Genomic DNA, 6,209 nt, shown 5'->3' with positions numbered 1-6,209 from the left:
TGAATGCTAAAGATGGGCATGTGAAATTGACTTCCATATAGCCTTAATATTTTTTAACTGTGATCATTTCCTAGTCTTATAATTATAGACCACAGAGTTGGGTTTTTGAATGTAATTTCCAAGAGTTACAATTTTTCATGAAATTGCGGTAAGCACATCATCAGCCTCTTTGATTAATCAGTGCTTGTGGTCACATTAACCCTCCAGCACATGAAAAAGTCATGTTTACATATATCTTTGTTCTTTCCCTGCCTCACTTATAAGTTCATAAAGTTCAATGGCAAAGATTTGTTTAACAATGTCCCCTGGCAGTACTTTAGCACTCAGTGGACATTAACTAACAGTGAAAACCCTTCTCTCTTTGGGGCATTGCTGCCTTTGGAGCAGCAGTATAGAGGTTCCAGTGACATGTTCTAAGTGTAAGACAAATCTTTATTTCCCAGAAGTTGTTAGATTCCACATGACTTGGTAGTAATTTTCCTCATTTCTCTTTTCCTTTACATCCCACAACCAACCCCTTTATAAATTTAAATCCCTTAGTCTTTAAAATATATACCATTTCATGCTAAATGAAATAAGTCAGTCCCCCAAAGTCAAGGGTCAAATGTTTTCTCTGATATGTAGAAGCTAATTCAAAATAAGATGAAGTTGGGGGTGGATAAAAACAAAAGAAAAGAAGAAAGGTCAGAGGACTGTATAAAAGGGAATAAAGGGGAAGGAGGAGGGATGGGATAAGGAATTCCGGGAATGAATCTGACTTGACCTTCCTATGTACATATATGAATAGTCCACACCGACTCTCACCATCATGTACATCACAAGACACTAATTTAAAAACAAACTATAAGTAAATAGCAAAATAGAGGGAAGGGAGCAGGGGTGGAAGGAAGGGAAGGGAAGGGGAAGTATTGAGGACTGAATTAGACCAAATTATAATCCAAGCTTTTATAATTACATCAAGATAAATTCTGTTATCATGTATAACTAAAATGAATCAATAAAAAATTTTAAAATATACAATTTCTTTCCATTTCTACTATCATTTTATCCAGACCCAGTCACAGGTTTATGTCCTTGCCTTTTATACTTCATTCCATGCTTCTGTTTTTCACACAATAGAAAAAACCTTTAACTTTGGTTGTATAGCTACTCTGTTAAAAAGCCTTGATGACTTCCCATTGCACTTCAGAATAATATCCAAACACCTTACTACTGCATACAGAACTCTACAAAACCCATCTCTGCTTACCTCTCCAACTTCAGGTTTTATCACCCCTCCCCAAGTTTACCAAGCACCAAACATTTCAAGTTCATTCCATCTTAGAGGCTTTACTCTTCTTATACCTTCTGCCCAGAAAATTCTTTCCTTTTCTGAGGCCGGTTCTGATGGTCATTCAAATTTTGACTCAAAAGTCCCCTCTGGGAGAGATCTGAAACCTTTTTTGTCTTGCAACTCTTCTCCCATTTACTTATCTATACATATATATATGGCATTCACTGAATAGTCATATTTCATACAGAGGATAATGACTTTCCATTGGTCTTCATCTTTGAGTACTTTAATAATCTAAATCAAATTCAAAACATGTTTTTCTAGTTATAAAATTACTTTATACTTATAGAAATTAGGAAATTCAGAAAAGTAAAAGAAAGGTAACTAAAATCACCATTAACTCCACCTATCATGGATAATTATTATTAATTTTTTGCTAGTTTCTTTTTTTGTGTACAATGATATGTATCATAGACCTTTCTTTCTGTTTAGGATGCACATATTGTACTTATCTTCCCCAAAAATCTCAAGGGGATATATCTCAATATGTCTTATTAGAACTTTGCTTTAAACCAAATATTTCCAATTGTGTATTAATGTGAATCTCTTACCACATTATAGCCATGCTCTCTCCTATCTGCTCCCATGTAATTCATATAATCCACAGTTCCTCCTGTCCTCCTGTGACTTTTACCTTAATGTAAACTACATTTCTGTTCTTTATTAATTTATTTACAAAAATATTTATTGAAGACCTACCATGTATCAGGCACTATTCTTTGGCTGGAGACAGTCATGAATCTGAAAAAGTTCCTTGATTTATGGATGTATTCTGTGAGTTATGTAACCCAATGATTCATGGTTAAAGTGAGATAAAGGGGAAGAGAGTCATGGAGGTAAGTAAGGCATTATTTTTCAGTTGTGGTCAGGGAGATTTAAGCAAAGACCTGAATGAGGTAAAAGAGTGAGCTATGGGGATATCTGCAGGAGTCTCCCTGACAGATACACAGCAAGTTCAAAGATCTAGAGGCTGGAATGTGGTTGAAAGATCTGAGAATCACAAAAAAGGCGAGTGTGACTTGAACTGATCTCCAAAGCAGAGAACAGGAGGCAGATGAGGGAGATCAGGTTGGGTCACGAAAGATTTTGCATTTTCTTCTGTTCTGAGATGATTCACCAGTGAGAACTTTAAACAGAAGAGTTTTCATGTACTGCAGTCAGTAAAATGTACCCCTCATTTCTCTGAGGAAACAGGGCTGGAAGGAGACAGGAATGGGAACAGGTGGCCAGTCAAGAGGTTATAGGAAAAATCCTAGCAAGAGATGACTGTGCTAGTTAGAAGTGGTCAGATTGTGGATATATTATGACTATATAGCCCAACAAAGCTGGCTTGAGAAGTGGGGACTCTAAGAAAGAGAGGAGTGAAGCATGAGTCCAAGGTATATGTTCTTAGCGAAATGAAATACACATTTACAAAAATAGTGAAGATTGCCAATGGGTAGGGTTGGCAGTGGTGTTGTGTGGTGGAGCTTATTAAAAGTTTAATTTGAGAACTCCATATGGCAATGTCAGATATGCAACTAGATATATGACTGGATTTCTGAAGAGAATTGAGTCCTGGAAATATGAATTCAGAAATTGCTATGCTATGGATGACATTGGAAACCATAGGACTGGTTATGATTACCAAGTGATTATAGATACAGAAAAATGAGAAATGGAAGGGGAGATGAGAGGAGGACAGGAGGGAAAATGTCTATGAGCTTAAAAAAAATCTTCCACACTCAGTCTAAGTTTCACTTTCTTTTCGAAGCTTGTCATTATCTAGATTGCATTTATCTTTTGATTTCCTGATCTTTCTATTCTACTTTAATCCTATATGATGGAATTTAGCATTCAATTGGGTTGTATTAACTGGGTGGCTACTATTTATGAATCAGGTTCATTGCAAGGCCCTGGAAATCCAATGATGAAGCAGATAGACATGGAATTTCCCTAGGGAAGTTTTCTTCCCAGTGGAATAACCCTTTAGTGACATAGTATGTGCATGGAATATAAAGTGATATGCTATATATGCCTCATATACATAATAGCATATAGTGATACAGTTTTACTGACTACTAAATATTAAATCCATATCTTCTCCTTCTCTTGGCATTTCTTTATTTATTTATTGAAGAACTACCATGTATCAGGCACTATTCTTTGGCTGGAGACAGTCATGAATCTGTCTCCAGAAAGGAAAAGAGTTAAACATTGATAAAAATACCATTCATTTGCTCTCTCAAGGAATTTTTTAGAATGCATAAATAAATCTTTTCAGATTTCATCTGAACATTGCATTTAATCAGTGTCTACCACATGTACTTTGTTGTAATGACAATATCTGTTATGATGGTGCTCCATAAAGCAATTCCCCTTTGGCTGATTCTGAATGTTGTTCCAGAATATTTCTCTTGACTAATAGCACCATCCTTTACTATGTACCGAGTAGACCTTGTTTTCCTGCCCAAGAAGCAGTGTATCCTTGATTTCTCAGCCCTTCTCTCTCCATCTCTGCTCTTCTGGTAACTGTGTCCCCAGACTGACCTTCTCTTTGCCCTTCTCAATCCATTTCAGCTTTCCAGTACAAGTGGGTATCCAGTTTGAGGGGTTGATGGATGTTAGGAGGCTACTTGCAGAGGATAGAGGTACAAAGTTCTTGCCAGGATGACTGAATTCTAATTTCCTAGAGTGGAACTCAGATCTGAATTTTAACAAGTTGATTTTGAAACTAGTTTTGAGAAGTGCCACTGGATTTGTCTAGATGAATATGCTGGATGACCCAGGTTGACCCACACCCTATGGAATGGAGAGTAGGGTCTCAGCAGGGATTAGAGAGGCTCCTTGGGGCTGGCCTATTGAAATTTTGTTTTGTTTTCTTTTCTTTACAACTCCCCTCAGTTTTACATCCAAGGCAAATAAGTGCCTTCCTTGCCTCACCCTAGTCTTAGGCCTGCTTAGACTCACTGAGCAGTGGTTAAGAGCCTGGATCCACTGTTGCTGACACGTCTTAGCTGTATTACTTACACTCTAAACCCCAGTTTCCCCTTCGGAAAAACAGGAATGATAATCACATCAACCTTAAAGAATTTGCTGTGAGGAACAGATGGAATAATCTACGTGAAAATCTGAGAGCAATGCTTCCTGCAGTGCAGGGGCATAGCAAGTGACCATATATATACTGCTTCTGCTAGGGAACATTTTTTTCTCTTCATGGGAAAGCTTTGTCCTCAAATGATGAATTCATATATTTCCCAAACAACCCATTCTCACTTGGGGATGTTCAATCTAAATGGTTTTGGCTTTGCTGCTGTTTGGAAGAGTTAATCAGCACTGGGAAGCTACAGTTATTCTCATGCTAATTAAAAGAATAAAGCCCTGGGCAGCAAACCAACCCCAATGGCCTGTGGTTGATTCTGTATCAGCCAAGATCTTTCTTTAGAAGAGCTCTGAACACTTGATTGATAGTGTCAACTTCATAAACAACCTTCACAGAGTCTCATGAGGAAGATGTCTTGTTAAAAGTAGATGGTCTACAAGTCTTTTTTGCAGTAAAAAATACGGTAAAACATTAAAAAGTTAAATACTCCTGAAAAGAAGGCAAAAATCAAAGGAAACTTTTTTGTGAGTATTAGATCAGTGAAAGAAAAGCAAAATGTTCCAACCTGGTCTTTGTTATTTAATTGTCATAGAAATAAGTGGAAAATTGTAGATGATTCTAGAGGCATGTCAAGGGGAACCATGGATATTTTACTTGATTTTGTTTGTGTCTGTAGTGGTCCTATGTTTCATTTTCCTTCAGGTCAACTCCACAGGCTATACCTGCCTTACCTAAACTAGGGAACACTTCCAATTGAATCTCTGTTTCCATATATACCGCACATGCCTATTGGAAATATTCCTAAATGCTCTCTGCATAATTCTCTCCCACACTCTAGAACCTTCTGTGATTTACAAGTGCCAGGAAATGAAAATAAGAAACTCAATATGCCCCCTTCATAAACTTCCTCTTCTAGGCTTCTCTCTAACAATTCTAGCATAAACCCATTTTTTCTAAATAGATGATCTTTTTTACCTTAAGAGCATGCCCTCTGAATTCTGACCTTCATGCCCTTTACCCATGTCATCTCTACTCCCTGGCTTTTCTTTCCTGTCCCAGTCTATCTCTTGCAACACCTTTTATATTGAGTGAATTCTAACATGGGTTATTATTTTTCTCCCTATTGAATCCCCTTCAGAGTAGGAGGAAGGACTCAGGCTTCTTTGTATTCTCAGCATCTGGTGTCCTACATGCTTAATAAACATTTGTTGATGGTGATGATAATAATGTTGACTCAAAACTGGATTGATTCTCAGGCTGTTGTTATGATTAGAGTCTGAATTAACTTCAGATTTATTATAGCAATGCATAAAACCAAAATTGCTCCTCACCTTGGAAATCAGGGTTGTGATCAAGGAGAGTAATTCCCAAAGAAATTCTCTACTTAGCCCACTCCCTTCCTTCCCCTGTGTCTGGTTGGTGTGATCCTCAGGTTTTGAATAAACTTATGTGTTGTATGAGAAATCTGCTAGCAAGACTACTTATTACCATGTGCCTCCATGAATTCCTTTCTTTTAGCTGCAGAAGGACACTAGCTTTAATTTGCCAATCCACCCCATTGCTCCCTGATTCTAAAGGATAAATGTAAAAAAGGAGTTGGAAGGACTGGTTTCTACTTGTCATCAAAGGCATGTTATTAAAAGTTAATGTATTTCCCTCGCCAGGTTTGGGACTAATGTAGCAGTAAATTGAATGAAGATGGTTCACACTGTCTATATAATGAGAAACCAGCTAATGTGAAACTAGAGGACCTTCTGTTTTTCCAGTGGGGGGAAGGGCAGGAGTTAAGCATTG

This window comes from Sciurus carolinensis, chromosome 5 (assembly GCF_902686445.1).
Source record: "Sciurus carolinensis chromosome 5, mSciCar1.2, whole genome shotgun sequence".
NCBI classification, from domain to species: Eukaryota; Metazoa; Chordata; class Mammalia; order Rodentia; family Sciuridae; genus Sciurus; species Sciurus carolinensis.
Note: the sequence above shows the minus strand (reverse complement) of the source record.